Source organism: Sus scrofa, chromosome 3, assembly GCF_000003025.6.
Source record: "Sus scrofa isolate TJ Tabasco breed Duroc chromosome 3, Sscrofa11.1, whole genome shotgun sequence".
NCBI classification, from domain to species: domain Eukaryota; kingdom Metazoa; phylum Chordata; class Mammalia; order Artiodactyla; family Suidae; genus Sus; species Sus scrofa.
This window is the reverse complement of record NC_010445.4, coordinates 42528748-42554081: the sequence shown is the minus strand read 5'-3', so window position 1 is coordinate 42554081 and position 25334 is coordinate 42528748. Positions and strand designations below refer to the sequence as shown.

At 48.3% G+C, this 25334-nt stretch overlaps 1 protein-coding gene across 3 annotated transcripts in view; it reads right to left on the bottom strand.

The window, feature by feature from the left end:
- Positions 1 to 25334, bottom strand: part of FGD3 (FYVE, RhoGEF and PH domain containing 3) — a 130514-nt gene that overhangs the window by 33504 nt on the left and 71676 nt on the right. For 2 of the 3 annotated variants that reach the window (XM_021088137.1, XM_021088134.1), the window contains 2 exons: positions 6888 to 7056; positions 715 to 892 (listed from right to left, as the gene is read on the bottom strand). The gene's annotated coding sequence lies outside the window, so the exon portion shown is untranslated. Of the gene's footprint in view, positions 1 to 714; positions 893 to 6887; positions 7057 to 13213; positions 13456 to 25334 lie in introns of those variants that run through there. The other variant, XM_021088136.1, reaches the window with a different exon arrangement.

Below are 25334 nucleotides of genomic sequence, written 5' to 3'. Positions count from 1 at the left end.
GAGAAGAAGGAGAAGGAGCAGAAGAAGAAGGAAGAGGAGGAGGAAGAAAGGAAGGAAGAGTGAGGGGGAAGGAGGGAAAGAGAAAGTGAGGAAGAAAGGAAGAAAGGAAGGAAGGAAGAAAGGAAGAAAGAAAGAAAAAGAAAGAGAGAAAGAGGAGGGAGGGAGGAATGAAGGAAGAAAGAAAAGAAAGACAAAGAAAGGAGAGGGTTCCAGGAATGAATCCTGAAGGGTGAAGCTACCTGCTCCTCAATTCAAAACACACACACAAAATAATAGCTATAACTGTCATAAGCACAGGGGCTCTGGTCTGTACAGTGCTTTGGCGCCGTGGCATTCTTCATCCTACGACGCAGCTCTTGGGTCTGGCGGAATCCCCACCAAGACCCCCCACAACATCACCGTCACTATTCTGTCTGACAGGTGACCAGACATTTTCCAGAGACTAGGGGATTGAGGAGACTGGATCTTGGCCCCAAATTCCTCCTCCTCCTCCACACTGGAGCAACTTTATGCTCTCACATGGTGCCCCTTCCGGAAACCCTTGTGGAGGAGGGCACCTTCAAGTGTCAGTCTAGGTGTGCAGAGAGGATCAAAGGTGAGGCTAGACTAGGGGAGACGGACATTGCCTGAAATCTTCCACTTGAACCAGTGGAGCTGTGAGAGAGGAGGGGGACCAGAAGTGGCAGTTAGTACCCATGGTGACAGGTGGCTCACCTGAGGTGGTCAGACTCTGTGAAGGCACTGATGTAGAAGGGTGGGTGTCAGGCTCCTTGCTACCTGTGGTCCAGGTGCGCTCCGGGTTGGCCAGCTCAGGCCTTGCACAGGGCTAGGGGGATCTGCTGAAAATCTTCTTCTTGCCCAGCAGTGTTGAAGTGGAGCAGTTCAGGAGGTTCTTAGAAAAAAAAAAAAAAAGGAAAGGAAAATGAAAACACCTTTGCTCACTGGCACTTGGAGCAGCCTGAGTGACAGGCCCAGGTCTCAAGGGAAAAGATGGAAGGGCAGCTTCATGCCACCACCCTCTTCCAAGTCCTGCAAGTGGATGGAGCACAGCTGAGTCCCTAGCCCCTGGTTCAGGGTGGCACCTATGGCAATGACCATGGTGTAGAGCAGCTTCTAGGGTCCAGCTTAAAACTGGGGCCAGATCTGGCGTGGTTGTAAGTTGCAGCATAGGTCGCAGATGCAGCTTGGATCCTCTGTTCCAGTGGCTGTGGCATAGGTTGCAGCTGCAGGTCTGATTTGACCCCTAGCCTGGGAACTTCCATAAGCTATGGGTGTGGCTGTCAAAAGAAAAAAAAAGTAAAAACAAAACGAAACAAAACTGGGGCCAGAATTGAGGTTGACCCAGTCACACAGTGATACAGGTAGGCAGGGTCCCCTTGAGTGTGTAGTGCCTGCTGAGTGTGAGTAAAGCCAGCGGGCACCACCAGACACCCTCCTAGACACACACATGTCCTGTCCTCACACTCACACTCAACTCTGCTGCCAGTAGCTTCTTCACACACTCCCTTCCTCACTCTTAAAACAAAATAAAGAACCATTAGCGGAGAGACAATTCTCTCTCTCTCTCTCTCTCTCTCTCTCTCGCACACACACACACACACACACACATACACACACACACACACACACACACATACTGAAGCCTGATCCGTGGCTGCCCGTGGAGCAGAAGGGCCTCCAGACAGAGTGTTCTCAGAAGGGAAACATGAGCCACCTCTGCAAACGCGTGGCATTAGGGGCTTGTAAGGCCCCAGGAGCCAAGCATCACCGCCTGCCCCTGCAATGGTCTTCTGTGATCTTGGATTTTAGTGCAGTCAGATTTCTTCTGAGTGGACCTTTCTTTGAGTGGCACCAAAACTAGTGCAGGGTGGGCATTCATCATTGGCTCTGCCACATTCTTATAGGGCTTAATGGAAAGAAATACCAAGATTTCTAAAGAGAAAATAAATGCTTTGTTGCATTCTTCTCATAGCACAGGAGATGAACTCAAGTTTTCAGAAATCAGACATGACACAGCAGTAAAAATACGCCAGATGGAATGCAGGCCATGCACTGAGCTTCCATGTGTCTAGTGCGGCCATCTGGGGCCAGGTGCCACCTCAGGGTTTCCTGCTTTTGGAATAATAGAAACCGGTGCTACTCTCACACCTGAAAAAAATCAAATCATGGATAAAATATATGACACAACGGCTTGAGAGACACCTTACACCAGCCGGCAAAGCACACAGTGCTCCTGAGAGGTGGGAATGAGTACAGTGAGACCTCTGTCACTGCAACTTCCTGCCCAGTGAAGGGGATCCCAGATTGACCCCCAAGTGAGGCAACAAAGCTGGGAGTCCGGGGAACACCAAGGCAGCTGAAGGTCCCAGGACGGAGCACTAGAGAGAGAGCTGCACAGAGAGAGCACAGAGAGCTGAAGAGGGCACTGAGGGTGCGTGTGTGAGAAGCTAGATGGCTGGAGAAAGAACTACTTGAAAGGATCAGAGGACATCACCTGGTGCTCACATAGGGCAGGAAATAGGCCTGTTTCCACCAGCCAGACTGGAACCCCCAAATTCCATGGGAAGTTAGAGAACTTGGAAGGGTCTTGTCTCAGTGCAGGGCATCATTAGCCCCACAGTGAGCTCTGCTCAGAGCCCACCTAATAGACACTGATGAATTTTAACAGGAAAGTCAATCTGTTTACAGGCAACTTAAATGCAGCCGTAAACAAGGCTCAAGAACAATTAGGGGAGCACAAACATATTCGGCACCCAGCAAGGCAGGACTTACAGTGTCTTGCATCCGACCAAAAATTACCAGATACAGAGAGCAGGAATACACAATCCATAGAGGGGAGGAAAAGTCAGGGACTTGAAAGTGACCCACATCTGACACAGATGTTAGAATCCGTAGATGCAGTACCTGCATTATATTCAAAAGGTCAAAAGAGACATGGAAAGAGGCACGCCCACCTTCCAGAGATGAAAACCACAGAGTGTGAGATCAAGATCCACTGGAAGGCAGTGATGGCAGAAGAGATATTGTAGAAGAAAAGTTAGCAAATTTGAAGAGGCAATAGAAGCTATCTAAAATGAAAGAAAGGGGAGTTTCCATTGTGGCGCAGTGGTTAACGAATCCGACTAGGAACCATGAGGTTGCGGGTTCGATCCCTGGCCTCGCTCAGTGGGTTAAGGACCTGGCATTGCTGTGATCTGTGGTGTAGGTCACAGATGCAGCTCAGATCTGGCGTTGCTGTGGCTCTGGTGTAGGCTGGCAGCTACAGCTCCAATTAGACCCCTAGCCTGGGCACCTCCATATGCCACAGGTGTGGCCCTAGATAATACAAAAAAAAAAAAAAAGGAAAAATTTAAATAAATAAAATAAAATGAAAAATATATTTGGAGTCCCAAAAAAGAGTGAGCTTGAAAACTGAGAAAAACAATGATCAAAGTTTTTCCAGATTTAATGAAAATTATAAATCCACAGATTTAAGAAGCCCAATAAACACCAAGCACAAAAAAATGTTTGTATTTTAGGAGTTCCCATCGTGGCGCAGTGGTTAACGAATCCGACTAGGAACCGTGAGGTTGCGGGTTCGGTCCCTGCCCTTGCTCAGTGGGTTAACGATCTGGCGTTGCCGTGGGCTGTGGTGTGGGTTGCAGACGCGGCTCGGATCCCGTGTTGCTGTGGCTCTGGCGTAGGCTGGTGGCCACAGCTCCGATTCAACCCCTAGCCTGGGAACCTCCATATGTCGCGGGAGCGGCCCAAGAAATAGCAACAACAACAACAACAACAAAAGACAAAAAGACAAAAGACAAAAAAAAAAAAAAATGTTTGTATTTTAACATATTTGCACACAGAAAACTCCAGGCTTAGATGGCTTCATTGGTGAATTCTATCAAATCTGTATGAAAGAAATGATGCTAGTTCTACACAAAACTTTCGACCACAGAGGGGTAAAGGGAATACTTCCCAATGACATGAATGAATCTAGAAACAATTACGCCAAGTGAAAGAAGACAGGCAAAAGAAAGAGTACCTACTTGTTTTTCCATTGACACAGAATTCTAGTAAAAGGACCCTAATCTGTGGTGTCAGAAAGCAGATGGGAGGATTTCCTGGAAGAAGGGGTGGGTGTGCTGTGGGGGTTATGATAGAACAGCAGGAAGCCTTCTAGGTGTGACAGGCATGCTAATCATCGTGACAGTGGCAAGACTCTCACAAGTATATGCACATGTGTTGACACATCAAATTGTACTTTTTTTTTTTTTTTTTTTTTGTCTTTTTGCTATTTCTTGGGCCGCTCCCACGGCATATGGAGGTTCCCAGGCTAGGGGTCGAATCGGAGCTGTAGCCACCAGCCTATGCCAGAGCCACAGCAACGGGGGATCTGAGCCGCGTCTGCGACCTACACCACAGCTCACGGCAACGCCGGATCCTTAACCCACTGAGCAAGGGCAGGGACCGAACCCGCAACCTCATAGTTCCTAGTCGGATTCGTTAACCACTGCGCCACGACGGGAACTCCTACATTTTAAACATATGCTGTTAATTGTATGCTGATTATACCCCGCAGGAGATGACACCTCTGTGTTGTACAAACTTGGTGAATTGCTCACTTTCACTTGGTGTCGTTTTCTTTGTTACAGAAGGGTTGGTGGATCAGGTAGAGGATGGGTGAGGGGTGTGGCAGCCCAGAGCCTAAGGAGCCTGCAGCAGCCTGGTGTCTGCCTGGATGTCCCGTCAAGGGGAGGGAGGTCCCCTTCCTCTGGAGGCCCTTTGGCCACAGCCATCTTATCTTCCAAGGGCTTTTGTGCAAGGGTAGCCGAACCCATACTCCACCAGTGTAAAGACATCCTCCAGGGAGCAGGGTACATGGTAGAAGGAGCTCCTGGTTAAAGAACAGCTGAGACCCACACTCTGATCTGATTCAAAAAACTGCAGGATAAGCAATGAGGTCCTGCTCTACAGCACAGGGAACTATCTCTAACCCCTTGGGATAGACAATGATGGAAGGTAATACAACAAAAGGAGTAGAGATATATACACACATGTACATACATGACCAGGTCACTTCGCTGTAGAGCAGAAATTGGCACAACATTGTAAATCAGCCTTACTTACTCTATTTATTTATCTGCTTTTTTAGGGCCACACCTGTGGCATGTGGAAGTTTCCAGGCTACGGGCTGAATTGGAGCTGTAGCTGCTGGCCTGTGCCACAGCCACAGCAACACCTGATCCTTAACCCACTGAGAAAGGCCAGGGATCAAACCCGTATCCTCATGGATACTAGTTGGATTCATAACTCCCTGAACCACAATAGGAACTCTTTTTTTTTTTTTTAAACTATAATTTTTTTTTAAAAATGTAATCATAGTTTTAAAAAATCTGCAGGATATAGCTCACAGTCTCACTTACCTCAGGATTGGCCTGCCTGCTACCTCTCCAGGGCCAAAGTGAGTGCAGGGCAGACTAGCCAGTTCCAGCCTCCCCTCCACACTGCTTAGAGGAGGAGGGGATGGGCAGGGAGGTAGGTGGGGGGAGAGGACACACATGTACAAGGGTGCCCACCACACACACATGTAAACACAGACATGCCTCCAAAACAGACGCATGTGCACACATACACACATGCACAAAACATAAATACATATAAACACACACAATTACACCTACACACACACCCATATGCCAGGAGTCATGCTGAGAGCTTTTGTAAGCTTGCTCTGTCACAATCGCCAAGGTAGGTGACATTCCGTGTTTCAGACAAGGACACCAAGGAAGACCCTGGCCAGGCCAGCCTGGGGTGAACCAGAACCCAGGAGCTGGATCCACCAGACATGCCGCTCTGAACCTCCTACACTAGACTCTGGGCTCATTCTGACATGTTCAAGGCCAGGGACATGTTACCACACAGGAGCCAAGGAGCACTTGTCATTTCTGTCTTCCCAGCCACTCAGCTCCCCCTTTGAAAGCCCTGAGCTCCCTGAGCCAACCTGCTGCAGAACTCAGACAGAGCCCACGGCCCCTGACACCCGAGGCTGCCACCACGTATCAAAGTCCCCAAAGCTGCGACTAGGAGAGGTGCGGGCACTGGAGAAGAATCAAGAAGTTAAATGTGCCCCACCCTCTAGGGGCATTGTGGATCATTTCAGTGATCCCATCCATAGCAGCCAGTGGATGGGGGTGGCGTGAATGCTGTGGTCCCTGCCCTGGAGCCCAAGAGCCACTTGGTAGCTGCCAGAGACAGGCAGGGACAGTCCTGCAGATGGGTCTCAAGTCTGCTGCATCTGCCACCACATTTCCCCAACTTGGAAGCAGTGAAGGAGCCCCATGGAGACCACCACTATGCCTGTCTCCCTTGCTGCCTGTCACCTGGTACCCTGGAAGCCCCAAGTGGGCAAGGACCTCTGCTGCCTTGTCATCAATGTGGCTTAAGGGCCCTGGCACATGGGGCCCCAGCTGATGACAGGCAGTTGCCACTGGACATGTGAGCCTGAGAAAAAGCCTTTGAAACAGCTCTTGTCCTGGCTGGCAATAGTCCCAAAAAAAAACCCTGAGAGCTACCCGAATGGGCCCAGAATCGTGAGAGATGACAGTGCCCAGCGGGGCTGCCCTTTGCCCCACCAGGTTTGGATGGTTGTTTGTGTGCAGGAGGTAATCCAAACAATCCTAAAAGTGCCACAGGCAACACCAGGCACCGCTGAACTGCACACACCTGCACGCAGTCACAGGCTGGGAGACGAGGCTGCGGACACACCCAAAGCTGTATCAGCAGTGACAAAGGTCTGGCTGTGCTGGCCATGCCAGATGCAATAGCTGATGGAGTGTTAACAAGCTGCCCTGTGCATGACCCGGAGGTGCTTGCATACCAGCGTCAGGATCCAGGAGCACAATACTTGCCTTGGGGTCTCAGCCTGGGAAGAGCTCTGGCTGCAGCTGGTACCATCTGTGATCTCCATCCTGGCTGCTGAGAACACGGAGGTGGACACTGACACTGTGGGGTGCCACACGCTTCGGGATTCAGTGGAGGTCAGTGGGACCTCAGGGCAGGATGGGGCTCCAGGGCCAGCTGAGGGGAGAGGAAAGGAGACGGATCAACACAGCATCATCCCGGCTGGCTCGGGCAACCGGCTCAGAGGTTCCCCCAAAAAATCACACCATCACTTCTAAAAGTTACTGTCACTATTTACTTATTTATTTGTCTTTTTTAGGGCCACTCCTGAGGCGTATGGAAATTCTAAGGCTAGGGCTCAAAACAGACCCGCCGGCCACAGTCATGGCCACAGCCACACCAGATCCAAGCCGCGTCTGCGACCTACTCCACAGTTAACGCCAGATCCTTAACCCACTGAGCAAGGCCAGGGCTCAAACTGGCATCCTCATGGATATTAGTCGGGTTTGTTACTGTTGAGCCACAACAGGAACTCCAAAACTTACTGTTATTTTAAAACCATCTAAGTGATGGGTGCTTTTCTAGAAAACTTAGAAATTATGGAAAAACAAAAAAGAAGAAAAGGTTATTCATCAGCCCTAGCAGTGGGATGCTGGTGAGTGGGCAGGGGTATGAGGTCCTGAGGCTCCTAGATGTGCTGCTGCTTTTCTTGAAGAAGTTGCATTTGTTTCAACGCCAAATTCTAACATGAATTCCCTTTGTCCTCAAGAGTGCATTTCTCCCATAAGAATTGAAAGCAGAGACTCGAACAGAGGTTTGCACCCCCTTGTTCAGAGCAGCATTATTCACAATTATTCACAATAATTCTCCGCCAAATGTAGAGGCAAACCAAGTGTCCAAGGGCAGATGAATGGATACACAAAATGTGGTGAAGACATACAATGGAATATTATTCAGGCCTAAAAAGGAAGGAAATTCAGATACATACTTCAACACGGATGAAACTTGAGAACATGCCAAATGAAACAACTTGGACACATAGCACAAATATTATGATTCCACTGGTATGAGGTACCTGGAGTGGTCAAATCATTGAAACAGAAAATAGAAAGGTGATTTCCAGGGCTGAGGAAGGGAAATAGGGAGTTACTGTTTCGTGGAATAGAGTTTCAGTTTGGAATGATTAAAAAACTGTTCTGGACCTGCATAGGGTGATGGTGTATAAAAATGTGAATGTAGGAGTTCCTGTCGTGGTGCAGTGGTTAACAAATCTGACTAGGAACCATGAGGTTGCGGGTTCAATCCCTGGCCTTGCTCAGTGGGTTAATGATCTAGCGTTGCTGTGAGCTGTGGTGTAAGTTGCAGACGCAGCTTGGATCCTGCGTTGCTGTGGGTCTGACGTAGGCCGGTGGCTATGGCTCCGATTAGACCCCTAGACTCCATATGCCGCGGAAGCGGCCCTAGAAAAGGCAAAAAGACAAAAAAAAAAAAAAGTGAATGTAATTAATACCACTGAAAAGTGGTTAGAATGGCAAATTTTATATTATGCATTTTGTACCACAACTTTAAAAAACTTAGGGAAAAAAAAGGAATGCTAATAGATGCAAACTATTGCCTTTGGGATGGATAAGGAATGAGATCCTGCTGTGTTGCACTGGGAACTACATCTTGTCACTTGCGATGGAGCATGATAATATGAGAAAAGGAATGTATATATGTATGTATGTGTGATGAGGTCACTTTGCTGTCCAGTAGAAAATGGACAGAACACTGTAAACCAGCTGTAATGGAAAAAAAATAAAAATCATTGAGAAAGAAAAAAAAGGAATGCACTTCAGAAAGGTTCTCATCAGGTCAATGAATTAGGGCCAAAATGAGAGTGACTCAAAAGCACCGAAAACTTACCCCCTGCCCTGCACTCCTGTCGCCCTGGGTCTCAACCCCTGCCTCTTTCTCCCCGCCCTACCCGGAAGCCTTGAGGCCCATGGAGATCTGCAGTTGTGGTGAGGCCTGGCCTGGGGCCAGAGCTGCCTGTGAACCTCTCACCCCGCTGGCGATGCATTGAACCCTGCAGGGCCCACCCTGCTCCTTGGGACACCAGGCCCCCAGGACAGGCCCCGCACAGACCAGGGTGTGGGTGGACTACAGCCCACACTCTGTGTGGCTCTGGCCCCGACCTGTCTTAGGGTCCCCCAGCTGACGAGGCTCAGAGACAGATCAGCACAGAGCATGAGTATTAGAGGCTCAATAAATGATTGTGTGGAAAATGCGGGGATTTCCTGGTTGATCACATTCCTGAGACCACAGATGCTTCCCAGGGAGGGGCGCCTCCCAGGGAGGGGAGAGTGTGACCACCGGGGCAGCCAACTCCAGAATGCAGAGGCCCTGCCTTGCTTCCTCCCCGCTCCAGGCCCAGGTCATCCCCTTGGGTCTCTGGGGGTACAAGGGCCCCCATGGATTGAAGGATGAAACTTGGGCCCTCCTGTGTGGAGGCAGGAACACAGGGGCCTGAGGCCCTGTGTCCAGAGTGATCAGTTTCTACCACTTATTGGGGTAACCAGAGATAAGCTCAACTTCCCAAACCTCAGTTTCCTTGACTGTGAAATTGGACACAACAGTCCTGCAAAGTTTCCTAAAGCCTGAGGCAGCATACAACACTCTAACTCCAGCTGGCCATGTCGTATGTTTTCTGTGGCTCTAACAAACACGGCCCGGGCACCTCATCAGGCTAGTGGGCTTTGCCCATTAGCATCCCCTGAAGCTCCAGGTCCCCTGTCACACGGCCTGCTCAGCTACAGTAGGAGTTGGTGAGATCACACAACGAGCCCCGGAACGATGATGTGTGCCCAAAGCTAGAAGGACAGAAACTCACGGATGCCAAGCCCAGGGGTGCACTGGGCCCGGTGCAAGCAGCTATGACAAGAAGAGCTACCTGGGGGGCTGCACTGCCTGCAGGGTGGGTGTCCCAGGAAACAGACCACTGCACCATTTCTACTAAAATTTTCTTTCTTTTTTGGCAGCCCTCCAACATGTGGAGCTCCTGGGCCAGGGATCAGAAGTGACCTAAGTCAAAGCTGTGGCAACTCGTGATCCTTGAACCCACAGTGCCAGGCTAGGGATCGAACTTGCATCCTGTTGTGCTACCACGGGAACTCCCTTACTCAATCTTTTTACGTATGTACTTACTTAGTGTTTTTCTTTTAATCCCTACTTTTTCTATTTTTAAATTTCCTAAACCTAATTATTTTATTTCAATTTGTATGTTGTTTCTGCTTTTACTTTAAATATAGAAGGAGTATAAACACTGTCCATTACCATACATTAAAGCAAGTCCAAAAATAAAATCACAACCTTTAAATAAAAAAAAAAAAAATCCTTCCTTGCATAGGGAGCTGGATATGTGATAAAGCAAGTAGAATTCTTGGAGCTTTGCTGTATATTTGAAATTTTTCACAGTAATGTTTTTGGGGAAAAGAGCTTATGCCTACAGCACTTGAGACCCCTAGGCCCACACTTGGGGTGGGGCAAGGTTGCAGGGGCTCCTTGTTCCACTCTGACCTCCCCCTGTTGGGCATTCTGGGCTTACTACATACTTCCATCTACTTTTACATTTGAAATTTTATTTTTAAAAAGTAATGAAACAAAGAACTTTCCCATAGCTTCCAATCAACACTGAAATCCTTAACACAGATGTTACCCTGCTGCGCCCTCCACACAAAGCCACCTCAGCGGGCTTTGCAAGATGCTCCCTCTGTAGGAACAGCCTGGCTCAGCTCCCTGTGTACTCACACCCTGCTCCATGACAGGCTACCACCCCGACCCCACACCCCCCGACTCCCAGGTTCACCCACACTACCCCCCTCCACTCCCCACAGGCTGCAGGCCACACAGTTGGAAACCTCACCTCCTTTACATGGTCCCCCACCTGGCAAAGAGCAGGAGCCAGTAAGCCTGTTCTATGAGTAAGTGAATTGATGAATTTGAAGCAGCCTTATTGCCCTTCTACTACGTACTTTACAACATACAAAAATGTGCTCTGGCTGAGTCCAAATTTTGAAAATATAAAATCCAAATCAATAATATAGAAGGTTAAACCCCACCTCCTATAGTCTATTATTACTCAACAGCCCCACATTGTCTCATCTAACTACACAGTGACCCTGTCAGGTTATTATAAGAAAGGGGGGCCCAGACAGTGGATTCACCCTCCCAAAGCCACAGACCTGCACCAGCAAGAGCCCTGTGTCCTAGGCACCAAGGGGCTCCAAGTGGCCCTACCAAAACCCATAGAACTGACATGTAAGGTTGGTCACCACCCATTTCCCTGGGGACCTAGGTGACTAGTCATCACCACCACACATAGGGGCTCAGACAGAAAGAACAGCATCCCAGACAGAGGGAAATCTCAGACCAAGAGAACAGTGTTCCAGACAGAGGGAGAACGTTGTCCCAGAGAAAACACTGTCTCAGACAGAGGGAACAGTATCTACAGAGGGAAAGGAACGAAGGCACACAAGAGTGAGTCAGGCCTGCTGAAGAGCTGGCAGTGTGCCAGGTGAGCAAGCCCAGAGAGGAAGGGGATGGAATTTGGGGGCTGGAGCCAGGACACAGCTGGGCAGCCAGGGGATCCCACAGGTAAGGGACATCCCATTCCGGTCTGGGTTTCCCATCTGTCCTACAGTCCATACTGACCCAAAGTTACATTTTGACTCCCATGCTCACCCACTTTTCCATGGAACCTGTTTCCTCATCTGTCAGTGGGGTTCTCAGGGCCCACCTGGGGCAGGTAGAGGGGATATTGCAAGGTAGGTTCTCCTGGCACTGGACCAGCCACTCTTCCATGGTCACTGCTTTGAGTCCAGGGACATCCCCCACCCGAGATTCTCAAAGGGATCAGGGCAGCAAAATCTCACCCATCCTCTGGGGCCTTGCTCAGCATCTCACCTCAGCTGTAGCCTTGGCCCAGGCCTCTGTGTGTGCAGAGGAAGCAGTCCTGTCTGGCTTTATGGGGTGGGGGGTACTGTACATCAGACATGATTTTTTTGTGTGTGCAGAGACAGACGTCAGCCCGAGGAGAGGAACCAGGGCCCTGGCCTCTTGCAACCACCTATCTGGGGACAAACCACTTCCTCTCCTCTGCCCCCGGCTCCACCCGGCCGCTCACCAATCAAACCACCAGGCTCCAAAAGTTTGAGCTTGAGCCCAGCTTGGCAGCTCACAGGCCATGGTCGAGGGTAAGGGGTGGCCTCAGTTTCCTCTCCTGCAAGAATGGCAGAGCAAGTTCGCCTGGGCTTTGTCTGAGGACTAATCCGAATAATGGCAGAGCTGCCCCTGAGCACGTCTGGCCTCCCAGGCTCTATGCTCATCTCAGGAGCCTGGCACCACTCAAATCCCACTTCATAGACAGAAAAACCAGGTGATTGAAGCAGCTGCCCCAAGTCACATAGCTGGCAGAGGGGCCGCAAGCCAAACGTCCCAGTGGGCCACAAATATCACCAGGGTGCCAGCCACCTGCCATCCCATGCCCAGCTTCCCCTCTCCAACGGGGACTCAGAAAGCCCCAGGCCCATATTTCCGCCTCACCAGGGGACTCCTCAGCACCTCCCTGACCACAAGAAGCTGTCTGCAATCACGAGGACTCTGACACTGCAAATGCCAGAGGGTCCCAGGAGCCAAGTGCTCTGGACGCAGGTGTGTGCTAAACATGCCCCATCTGTACAATGGGCACAAACACAGTGGTACCTGGTATCCCATGGATGCCCATGAACTTCCCCCAGTCTCTGAACCTCTCACAGGTGGCGTGGCCACCACCTTGCACTGTCTGGGCACAGTGTAGAGTTCTGAAGAGGCCCTGATGGGCTCAGTCTTCTTTCCTAGCAGAGCCAAGCCTGGACAGGCCCAGTCTGACAGTAGCTAAAATGCATCATGCAAAGGAATCTTTTGGAGCCTCACTGTGTGGAAACGCCTAGCCCCTTAGGGACTGTGTTTGGGACGGCTCACCCTCCTTGGTGACCCAGCTTCCTCAGGGACCCTGGCCTCAGGTTCATCTTGCTAGAGTGTAAGCTGCCGCAGATGACAGCCAACACTGTCCTGGCAGGTTTGCTCACTTGGCGTCCGATGACAATAACCTGACCTGTTACAAATCATGCCAGAGGCACCACAGGAAGACAAAGGGACAGAAGACACCATTCGGCACCACGGCAACTTCCTGCCTTGAAGACGTCAGACCCCAAGTAGCCCCTGCTCTGAACTTCCTGGGACCCACAAAGTGCCCCTTCTAAGACCAGCACAAGAGCTCAGGGCTGGCAAAGACCCCAGACTCAGCCCCACTCACCTGTCTTGGGCAGGCACACACACTTCTCTTCAAGACTGACTTCAGGAAGCAACAAAACACAACTTCCTTTTGCTGGTTTTCGTAATACGGGTCACCCAGCGACGACGTATTTGCATTTCCTCACTCACACCCAAGCTCACTGGTTCTCCCCCAGTCTTCTGTGAGAAAATACAGCCCAAACCGGCTGGAACGCTGTTTGAGGCCCAGGCCATGCTGGCCCCACCGTGACCGACAGTGGTTTAAAGTTTAACAGGCTGCTCTGGGAGCCCCTGAGCTATTCTGGGCGTGGAGGCTGCAGCCATCCTGCCTCTGTCTCTGTGGGCTTTTCTCAGCAGAGTGCCTGAGTGGTGACACTGGTCCCAGACCATGTGTGCAGCGGCTCCCAGCGCAAAGAAAGGGCCCAATGGACCACCAGGGTCTTCTTAGGTTGGAAAGGTGAAAGTGGCCATAGATGTTGGGAAACTGAAAGGCCCCACTGAAAACTGAGAGTATGCCCAAGAGTGAAGCCAGTGCCCCCTCTACTCACACTTCCTGAGGAGCCCTGTCCCTCCAGCCAGATTCAGCCCCTCCCCCAGCACCCATGGGGATGGCTCTGTGACTTTAGGGTGAAAGTAAATTTATAAAGATATGGGGTTCCTACAAGGCTTATGAGAAATAAAATATTGCCCACCATATCAGTAAATAAAAGATGTCACAGTTATCAGCTCACCTCTGACGGTGAGCCAAGCCAGTGAGCCCTGAGGGAACTCAGGAAGGAAATGAAGAATACCTGACATTGGAGTCCCCATTGTGGTACAGCAGAAACAAGTCCAACTAGTATCCATGAAGATGCGGCCTCTTAGTGGGTCTGGGATCTGGCGTTGCCATGAGCTGTGGTGTAGGTCGCAGACACAGTTCAGATCTGGCCAGGAGCTACAGCTATGATTTGACCCCTAGCCTGGGAACTTCCATATGCCACTGCGGGTGTGGCCCTAAAAACCAAAAAAAAAAAAAAAAAGAATGCCTGCCATCTAGCAGCCAGATGTGAAAGCACAGATACTGGCCCCCAATAGCTGAGGTGCCTATTAAAGGAAGAATTTCACTGAGCCCTGCCTCTTGCATCTTCCCATACATAGAAAAACACTGAATTTCTTAACTTGAGCTACCTAGTTTTCTTTTTATTAACAGTAATCTTTTTAAAACTTTTATTGTAGTTGATTTATAGTGTTCTGTCAATTTCTGCTGTACGGCAAAGTCACCCAATTATAATATATATACATTCTTTTTCTCATATTATCTTCCATCATGTTCTATCACAAATGATTGGATATAGTTCCCTGTGCTGTACAGCAGGACCTCATTGCTTATCCACTCTAAATGTTAAAGTTTATACCCAAAGCAATCTACAGATTCAATGCAATCCCTAGAAAATTACCCATGACATTTTTCACAGAACTAGAACAAACAATCCAAAAATTTATATGCAACCACAAAAGACCCAGAATTGCCAAAGCAATGCTGGGGAACAAAAACCAAGTAGGAGGCATCAATCTTCCAGACTTCAGGCAATATTAAAAAGCCACAGTTATCAAGACAGCATGGTACTGGTACCAAAACAGACATACAGACCAATGGAACAGAATAGAGAATGCAGAAATAAACCCAGATATTGATGGTCAGTTAATCTTTGACAAAGGAGGCAAGAACATAAAATGGGAAAAAGACAGTCTTTTCAGCAAGTATTGCTGGGAAACCTGGACAGCTGCATGCAAATCAATGAAACTAGAACACACCCTCACACCATGAGCAAAAATAAACTCAAAATGGCTTAAAGACTTAAATATAAGACAAGACACCATCAAACTCCTGGAAGAGAACATAGGCAAAATATTATCTGACATCAACCTTACAAATGTTTTCTCAGGTCAGTCTCCCAAAGCAACAGAAATAAAAGCAAAAATAAATCAATGTGACCTAATCAAACTGACAAGCTTTTGCACAGCAAAGGAAACCAAAAAGAAAACAAAAAGACAACTTACACAATGGGAGAAAATAGTGTCAAATGATGCAACGACAAGGGCTTAATCTCTAAAATATACAAGCAATTTATACAACTCAACAGCAAAAAAGCCAACAATCCAATGGAAAAATGGGCAAAAGACCTGAGTAGACATTTCTCCAAGGAAGATATACAGATGGCCAAAATCACATGAAAAAAAATGCTCAACATCCCAGATTATTAGAGAAATGCAAATCAAAACTACCATGAGATACCACCTCATGCCAGTCAGAATGGCCATCATTAATAAGTCCACAAATAAAAAATGCTGGAGGGGGTGTGGAGAAAAGGGAAACCTCCTGCACTGTTGGTGGGAATGTAAGATGGTACAACTACTATGGAGAACAGTACGGAGGTACCTTAGAAAACTATACATAGAACCATATGGCCCAGCAACCCCACTCCTGGGAGTAAACCTGGACAAAACTTTCCTTAAAAAAGACGCATGCACGTGCATGTTCATTGCAGCTCTATTCACAATAGCCGAGACATGGAAACAACACAAATGTCCATCAACAGATGATTGGATTAGGAAGATATGGTATATATACACAATGGAATACTGCTCAGCCATAAAAAGAACAAAATAATGCCATTCGCAGCAACATGGATGGAATTAGAGACTCTCATACTGAATGAAGTAAGTCAGAAAGACAAAGACAAATACCATATAATATCACTTATATCTGGAATCTAATATACGGCACAAATGAAACTTTCCACAGAGAAGAAAACCATGGACTTGGAGAATAGACTTGCAATTGCCAAGGAGAGGGGGAGGGAGTGAGATGGATTGGGATTGGGGTAAATGGATGCAAACCATTGCCTTTGGAATGGATTAGCAATGAGATCCTGCTGTGTAGCACTGGGAACTGTGTCTAGTCACTTATGATGGAGCATGATAATGTGAGAAAAAAGAATGTATACTTGTATGTGTAACTGGGTTACCACTCTGTACAGTAGGAAAAAAATTGTATTGGGAAATAACAATAAAAAATACTCAAAAAATAAATGTAATAGTTTACATCTACTAACCCCAAACTCCTTGTCCATCCCACTCCACCATACCCCCGCACCTTGGCAACCACAAGTCTGCTGTCCTTGTCTGTGTGTGTTTCTGTTCTGCAGATAGGTTCATCTGTGTCATATTTTAGATTCCACATATAAGTGATAGCATAAACTTACTGCCTGACCTTTGTTGCAAAACACCTATATATCCTAGCTCCTCCCTCACCTCCTCAGAGCAGTTTTCTCAGGGTTTCTTGAGGTGCTGTCTCCTGGCTTAAGTCCTGAGTTTTGTCCACCAAATAAAACATAACTCTCAACTCTGAGGTTGTGCACATTTTTTTTTAGTCAACACTTAGACCATGAATTCCCACCTAATTTAAATGATGGATTCTTGGAGTTTCCAAATGGCTCAGCAGGTTCAGGATCTGGTGTTGTCACTGCTATGGCTCGGGTCACTGCTGTCGTGTGGGTTCGATCTCTGGCCTGGGAACTTACACATGCTGCAAGTGCAGCCGAAAAGATTTTAAATAATAATAATGACTAAAGGATGGATTCTTCATCCAGTCTCATATGCTTTTTAAAACACAAACCAATTTCTACTGGCCTCGGTTTCCTTCTTACCACATGTGGGTCCCCATTGAGACCCCTCAGAGGCAGCACCTCACATACAGTTAACATGTGAGTGTAATGAATGGAGTCATCAAAGGGGTGATACTTCCTCTGGCCCATCTGATCTCCCTTGACAGAGCACACAGCCATGTTTTCTCCATGAGTCCCCAAGTGATGCCTACACCAGCTGGAGAGGAGACTTGCTTCCAGCCTCAGTTCCACCAAATATTTGCCAGCTGTTTGAGAGGGTTTACTAGGCTGAGAGATGCTACCCACTTTCCCCTCCAGAGAGTCTTCCTTTAAGCCCAATTTGAAGAATTTTATAACTAAACACTGATGAGCTCTTGCTCACCTCCATGTCTAATCTCAGCGAGGGCCACCACATGCTGGACCCTAGCAATATAGCCACCCCAGACTCGGGCCCTGCTCCAGGACACACAGGTGCATCTCCCTGCAGGAATATGAAGACCACGGGGGAGGATGAGCTCCATCTGGCTCCCAGCCTTTGCTGAGGAGGCAGAGTAGCCCAGCCAGCAGGTGACAGAAAAGAGAATGACCTAGGTCTCAGGGGCACCTGGGTTCACACTCTGGCTCATGGGCTGTGTGACCTTCACATGTCCCTGAGCCTCTTGGAGCCCCAATTCTTCCCATAAAATGGAGATAATACAGGATGTGTGGTTGAAGTTTCTGTGAGGAACAAGAGCCTGGCCTATGGAAGATCGACCATCTGAGTCCTTCCCAGCCTGGGCTGGAAGGTGCCTGCCACCATACCCAGCCAGCCTCCATATCGTGATGCTACTCAAGCAGCTCTGGGGAGAGCCCTGTGTGGGGAGGAGCTGGGCCCCCAGCCAACTGCCACCACCAACTTGCCATGAGGGAGTGAACACTTGGAAGGGCGCCCCCAGCCCTAGTAAAGTCTTGGGGGCCTCACGAGAGATCCTAAGCCAGAGACAAACGGTAGCCAAATTTGCGACCCTCTAAAACTAACTGAGTTGGTAAGTGTTTACTGTCATTTTCAGCCATTTGATTTTGGGGAATTCATTTTTATTTTTTTCTTTTTGCCATTTCTTGGGCCGCTCCTAAGGCATATGAAGGTTCCCAGGCTAGGGGTCCAATTGGAGCTGTAGCGGCCAGCCTATGCCAGTGCCACAGCAACGTGGGATCCGAGCTATGTCTGCAACCTACACCACAGCTCACGGCAACGCCGGATCCTTAACCCACTGAGAAAGGCCAGGGATCGAACCCACAACCTCATGGTTTCTAGTCGGATTCGTTAATCACTAAGCCACGACGGGAACTCTGGGGAATTCATTTTGCAATAATAGATTCATTATGCAATGATATAATATGGTTATCAGGAAATGGACAGAGAGTGACATAAGTTCAGGGAGCACTAGCCCACGTGGAGAGGTAACAGCAGGGCATTAACGGCACACATTCCTAATTCTCTATCCCATTATTTCATTAGTGACCAGTGGTCCAAACTGTGTCCTCAAACCTGAAGGTTTCCCTGGTAGCAATGGTGAAGCTTCTGTGCCATTCACACTTGATGGCCTTGAGTGGTCTCATGAGTCAGAGTCTCTTCAGGGGAAGGCCAAGTGCCCTAACCTATCATCCCGTTGCCTGCCTGCCCTCCAAGGCAGATGCTCAGTCCTCCCTCAAGCAGCTCGCCGCACAGGGGGTGGCACTGACTGTGAGGGCTCCCCCAAGAAATCCCTAGCCCCACCTACCAGGACAGCCGGCAATGACCTTGGAGGAGGACAGAGGGTACAGAGCAGGGAGAAAGCAGGAAAGGGGATAATGAACTTTTCCAGGGAGAAGTCCACTCACGCTTGTCAAGAGACCCAGATGACTCCTGCTCACTAAGATGTCTGCTTCCTGGACTTCTCCCTGGAAAGCTTCATTATCCCCTTTCCTGCTTTCTCCATACTCTGACTGAGCTGTGCTGAACTGTGAGCAATAAACCGAGTGATTGGTGAATTGAATGTTGGCTACATTTCGTGCATCTCCAATCCTGTGAGTTGTACCTGGCCTCACTTCTGTACCCTTTGACAAAACAGGCCTGTACAAAGAACAATGGAAAGAGTGAAGAAAAAAGCCTTGGTGATAAAGTCCAGCAGTTACGGAGTCTCTCTGTACATCTGTACATTTGTTTCCTGCCCAACCCTGAACTCCCTGGTTCACTGTTCACTTTGAGAGTGTGTATAGCACCCCAGCTCCAGGGACTCAGAGGTCATCCAAAATGAGTAGTTTGGAATTCCCATCATGGCTCAGCGGAAACAAATCTGACCAGTATCCATGAGGATGCAGGTTCGACCCCTGGACTGTGAGGGCTTCTCCCAGAAACCCTAGCCCCACCTACCAGGACAGCTGGCAATGACCTTGGAGGAGGACAGAGGAACCCTCAAAGCTGTCACCGAAAAGCACCTGTGTGGAACCGAAGGCTGGAGAGAGCAGGTGAGCAGAGACCTTTCTACTAGAGAGAGTGTCCACTGATTTCACTCAGGAGGTGATCCAAAGGGAGAGAGCCCCCAGCCAGCCAGGATAAACTGGTCCAGGGGATGCTAAATGGGGCAGAGTCCACATTCCCAAGTGAGGATGCTGCCTAGCATTCAGCCCTCACTGAGGAGGGTATGGGGCAGTTCCTTGGAATAAGAGACAGGTTGGCTGAAGTTTCCATCGTGGCTCAGTGGTCTAAGAACCCAACCTAGTCTCCCTGAGGATGAGGGTTTGATCCCTGGCCTTGCTCAGTGGGTTAAGGATCCAGCATTTCTGCAAGCTGTGGTACAGACGTGGCTTAGATCCAGGGTTGCTCTGGCTGTGTCAAAGTCCGGCCCAGCTACAGCTTCAATTCAACCCCTAGCTTGGGAACCTCCACATGCCACAGGTTGCCCCACACACACACACAAACACACGAGTAATTTTATTTTATTTTATTTTATTTATTTATTTATTTTTTTTTGTCTTTTTGTTGTTGTTGTTGTTGCTATTTTTCGGGCCGCTCCCGCAGCATATGGAGGTTCCCAGGCTAGGGGTTGAATTGGAGCTGTAGCCACCGGCCTATGCCAGAGCCACAGCAACGCGGGATCCGAGCCGCGTCTGCAACCTACACCACAGCTCACGGCAACGCCGGATCGTTAACCCACTGAGCAAGGGCAGGGACCGAACCCGCAACCTCATGGTTCCTAGTCGGATTCGTTAACCACTGCGCCACGACAGGAACTCCACGAGTAATTTTATAGTATAAAATATTAAACAGGGAACTCCACGAGTAATTTTATAGTATAAAATATTAAACAGGGAACTCCACGAGTAATTTTATAGTATAAAATATTAAACAGGGAACTCCACGAGTAATTTTATAGTATAAAATATTAAACAGGGAGTTCCCGTCGTGGCACAGTGGTTAACGAATCCGACTAGGAACCATGAGGTTGCGGGTTCGGTCCCTGCCCTTGCTCAGTGGGTTAAGGATCCGGCGTTGCCGTGAGCTGTGGTGTAGGTTGCAGACGCGGCTCGGATCCTGCGTTGCTGTGGCTCTGGCGTAGGCCGGTGGCTACAGCTCCGATTCGACCCCTAGCCTGGGAACCTCCATATGCCGCAGAAGCGGCCCAAGAAATAGCTAAAAATAATAATAATAATAAAATAAAAAATAAAATAAAATGAAATAAAATATTAAACATAAAATGGCCACATACAATTGTTTGTTTTAGGGCCCTGTCCACGGCATATGGAAGTTCCCAGGCTAGGGGTAGAATCAGAGCTACAGCTGCTGGCCTACACCACAGCCACAGCCATGCCAGATCAAAGCTGCATCTGTGACCTACACCACAGCCCACGGCAAACTGGATCCTTAACCCACTGAGTGAGGCCAGGGATTGAACCCATATCCTCGTGGATACGGGTTCTTAATCCCCTGAGCCACAACGGGAACTCTGCATATGCCTGTTTTTTTATCTGCACTTCTTTGATTGTGAAGAGTTCGGAACAGTATTGCCTCCACTTTCTTCTAAGAATAGAGTGACCACATCTTATCACTCCTGCCTGCTCCTGCTGCTTGGTAGGCCATGTTGCCAGTCCTGGACAAAGGGAGTGACATGTCCCCTCCAGGTCTAGCTGCTCAAAAAGTGCCTGCGTGATCTTCCAGCAAATGCATGCAAGTCAGGACAGGAGCCACCAGATAGAGGGGACTAGGCCCCAGAATGTCGATGAATGAAGCTGGACCCATGTCTCCCAGAATCCCTTTTCCTTGGGGACCCAAGTTGGGGCTGGTCACAGGGGAAATCTGAACAAGATCTAGATGATAATGAAGCAGCACCTCCCTTTCCCCACGGTCACTGTGATTTGCTGGGAGAGACCCACACAGGAGAGCTGGCAGGTTCCAGCTCATCCCATTCCTTGCCGTTCTCTTCCCAACTCCACATCTCCCAAAACAACTGCCACCAACCCAGGCCCAGCCCCAGAAGCAGGGCCACAGCCTTCCATGAGAATCTCTATCAGTCTCCTGTCATGGTTCCAGTCTGCTGGTAGGCATGCTAGCAGAATCTTCTTTCCCAGCTAGTATTTACTAAGCACAAGCCTTAGCTAGACTCTGCCTGGGCTGGATTTGTGGGTTAACTCAGCACCCATTGGCTTGCCCTACATGTTACTCAGAGTCAGATCATCCACTGGGGTACATCCTCTGGTGAGAGAGAGGTGTCCCTGGCTGTGGACATCTGATGGCACCAGAACATGCAGAAGCAAATGTGTGGCCAGGCCTCACTGAGTTCTCCTGTGGACACAGAAAAGCAAAGGCACTAGTTCTGGGCAAAGGTCACCTCTCACTCGTACTATTTGTAGCACTGAGCTTTGAGATCATAGCTAGACTCCCATACGAGATTCTGAAGCTGTTTAAGACACTTTCAGAGTTCCTGTTGTGGCTTACTGGGTTAAGAACCCGATATAGTATCCATGAGGATTGAGGATTTGAACCCTGGCCTCGCTCAGTAGGTTAAGGATCAGCATTGCCGCAGGCTGGCAACTGCAGCTCTGATTTGACCTCTAGCCTGGGAACTTCCATATGCTGCAGGTGTGGCTCTAAAAAGAAAAAAAAAAAAAAAAAGACACTTTCCTGTGGGGACAAATTCAGATTTTACTCACAGCCACCAGCAATGGATAAGCCCCTGCTGGAAAAGGGGAGGCCTACCCCACCCCCATATCTTCTGGGTGGGCACTTGGAGATCTCATCAAATCCTCTGGCCCTGGTGGGGTGGAGAAATGGAGGCTCCAGTTTCCTTGTCACGAAGATAGTGGAGGGGCTGAGGGGGGACCTCTCTTTCTGCAGGTGCTGACCGGAGCTGGCCCAGCCTTTGCTCTCTGCAGCAGGCACCACTGACCTCTGCAGGGACATTCTTTTGAACCATTAGATGGACAATCTGGACCTTGGGCATTAGGCCATCGCTGTTTCAGTACTGGGTGACTTGGGAGACATACAGAGCGGCCACTTTTCTAGGCCTTTCAAGTGCTGTCAGCCCCACTGGTCTCCCATCAGAGCTCCCTCGGGGCTGTAGCTGGGCCCTGCACATGTCCTCAACCCCTCACAGTTCCCTCCATGTCCTTGGTGATCAGGGTAGAATGGCATGGCTGACACCACCTCAGCATCCCTATGGGGGTACTAATGCAATGCAATGACCAATGCAATGACCCAGAGCTGGCAAGCTCCTCCTAACAGACCAGGCAGCAGGCAGCAGACAGCATCCCACTACCCCTGCAAGGCAGTGGAGAACCAAGAAAATGGCCTGCACAGTGGTCCTGCCCAAAGAGAAAAACCACCATTGTTCCAAGACCTTTAGAAATAAATGTTTGTCAGGACATTGAAAAGTCTCTCACTGTTGCTGTAAACATAGAAAGATAAAAACATGGTAAAACCAACACTTTTATTTTATTTTATTTATTTTATTATTATTATTATTTTTTTGGCCTTTTTGTCTTTTCAGGGCCGCACTTGTGGCATATGGAGGTTCCAGGCTAGGGGTCTAATCAGAGCTACAGCTGCCGGCCTATGCCAGAGCCACAGCAATGCCAGATCCAAGCTGCGTCTGTGACCTACACCACAGCTCACAGCAATGCTGGATCCTTAACCCACTGAGCAAGGCCAGGGATCAAACGTGAAACCTCATAGTTCCTAGTCAGATTCGTTTCCGCTGCACCACGACGGGGACTCCAACATTTATTAAATATACTGTGACTTCAATAGCCAAGACATTGAAAGTAAATGTTCATTGACAGACGATTGGATTAAGAAGATGTGGTATACATACACAATGGAATACTACTCAGCCATAAAAAGAACAAAATAATGCCATTAACAGCAACATGGATGGAATTAAGAGACTCTCATACTAAGTGAAGTCAGAAAAAGAAAGGCAAATATCATATGGTTTCACTTACATCTGGAATCTAATATACATCACAAATGAACCTTTCCACAGAAAAGAAAATCATGGACTTGGAGAATAGACTTATGGTTGCCTAGGGCGAGGGGGAGGGAGTGGGATGGACTGGGAATCAGGGGTTAACAGATGCGAACTATTGCTTTTGGAGTGGGTAAACAATGAGATCATGCTGGACAGCGCTGGGAACTACGTCTGGTCACTTGCGATGGAGTATGATAATGTGAGAAAAAAGAATGTGTACATGTATGTGTGAGTGGGTAACCTTGCTGTGCAGCAGAAAATTGACAGAATACTGTAAATCAGCTATAGGGGAAAAAATAAAAATCATTACCAAAAAAAAAATATATATATACTGTGACTTAAGACATTAGAAATATTAAGAACTGGAGTTCCCGTCCCGGCGCAGTGGTTAACGGATCCGACTAGGAACCATGAGGTTGCGGGTTCGATCCCTGGCCTTGCTCAGTGGGTTAAGGATCCGGCGTTGCCATGAGCTGTGGTGTAGGTCGCAGATGTGGCTCGGATCCCTCGTTGCTGTGGCTCTGGCGTAGGCTAGTGGCTACAACTCCGATTCGACCCCTAGCCTGGGAACCTCCATATGCCATGGGAGCGGCCCAAGAAATAGCAAAAAGACAAAAAAAAAAAAAGAAAAAAGAAAAAAGAAAAGAAATATTAAGAATTAAGGTGTTTGGTTTTTTTGTATAAAAACGTATACAAAGAGAACCTAATTCTCTCTTCTGTAGAACTCCAGGCACACACAATATTAAAATCCAATATACTGGATATAATATAGTACCCCAGACTGGATGCTTGTGAAATCTGACTATAGACTGTAATTTATGGTTTTCTACCAATGCCAATTTCTTGAAAATGGAGTCTGGTTGTATAAATGCCACGTCGCTGCAAGCTGGGAGAAGGGTACAGGAACTCGTATTATCTTTGCAGCTGGTCTGTACATCTAAAATTGTTCCATAACAAAAGGAACATAACATTAGTTCAGTACTGAATAATTTAATGAGATGGACCATTCTTGCTGTGGGGCCACAAGCAAATTAGTTTTCTCTCAAAATCTTGTCTCTTACAGTATTTCTCATTCTAAATAACCTCCTGGCTCAAGCGTCAATCAGTGAGGCAGCGTGAGTGACAAAGGGATGTAAAAACGACTACCAGATGTAAAGCAATCTGATGCTTGATTTATACGTGAAGAGTTAGATGAGCTAATTTTTCTCAACCCAGATTTGGTTTTATTGCAAAATAGCTCAGTTTTTAATTTTTTTAAAAGATTCGGATGGCTGATCTGTCATCAGATGAGTCACCTGCTATCATTTAGTCCAAATGAGGGTGAGTGGAGTTGTGGAATGATCCAGAAACCAATAACTCTGGGCAAAGGGTAGGAAGAGATCATTCACAGGAAAGGTAAGTGGCTCTTAAAGTGGCGCCACCTCACAGGTAATGAGAGAACTCCAGACCACAGTCACACTGAGATTACTTCTCTCCCTGTCAGCTTGCCAGAGATTGCAGGGGTGAGGTCTGAGGCTGTGGGAAGAGACCCCTTCCACATGCTGAGTGGGAGGGTGAAAGGGCACATTTGCCCTTTGACCCAGCCTTCATCTCTCTGGAAATCAGTTCTTTAGACACACCTGCACAGGTATAGCATGCCAGCTGGTTCCTGGTGTCAGGGCTGGTAAGAGGAGGGCTGGGGATAATCAAAACCCACCAGGGGCAACTTGCTGATAAACCACATGGCCACCTGCAACTGCAGAGGGACATTTGCACAGTGGGGGCATCAGGCAAAACCTTCTCAAAGGATGATGCAGCTAGTCATTAAAATGGGATGACCAGAGCCTGAGTGACTCAATAGGAAGGACCTAGCCACAAAATGCTCTGGCTGTGAGCACGGAAAGATTTATTTATTTATTTATTTATTTATTTATTTATTTATTTATTCTTCAAATGGTTCTGACAAAAATATCTGCCTGTACACAGAGAGAGAGAGCAAATATGGGGAAATGTTGACACTTGGTAAATCAAT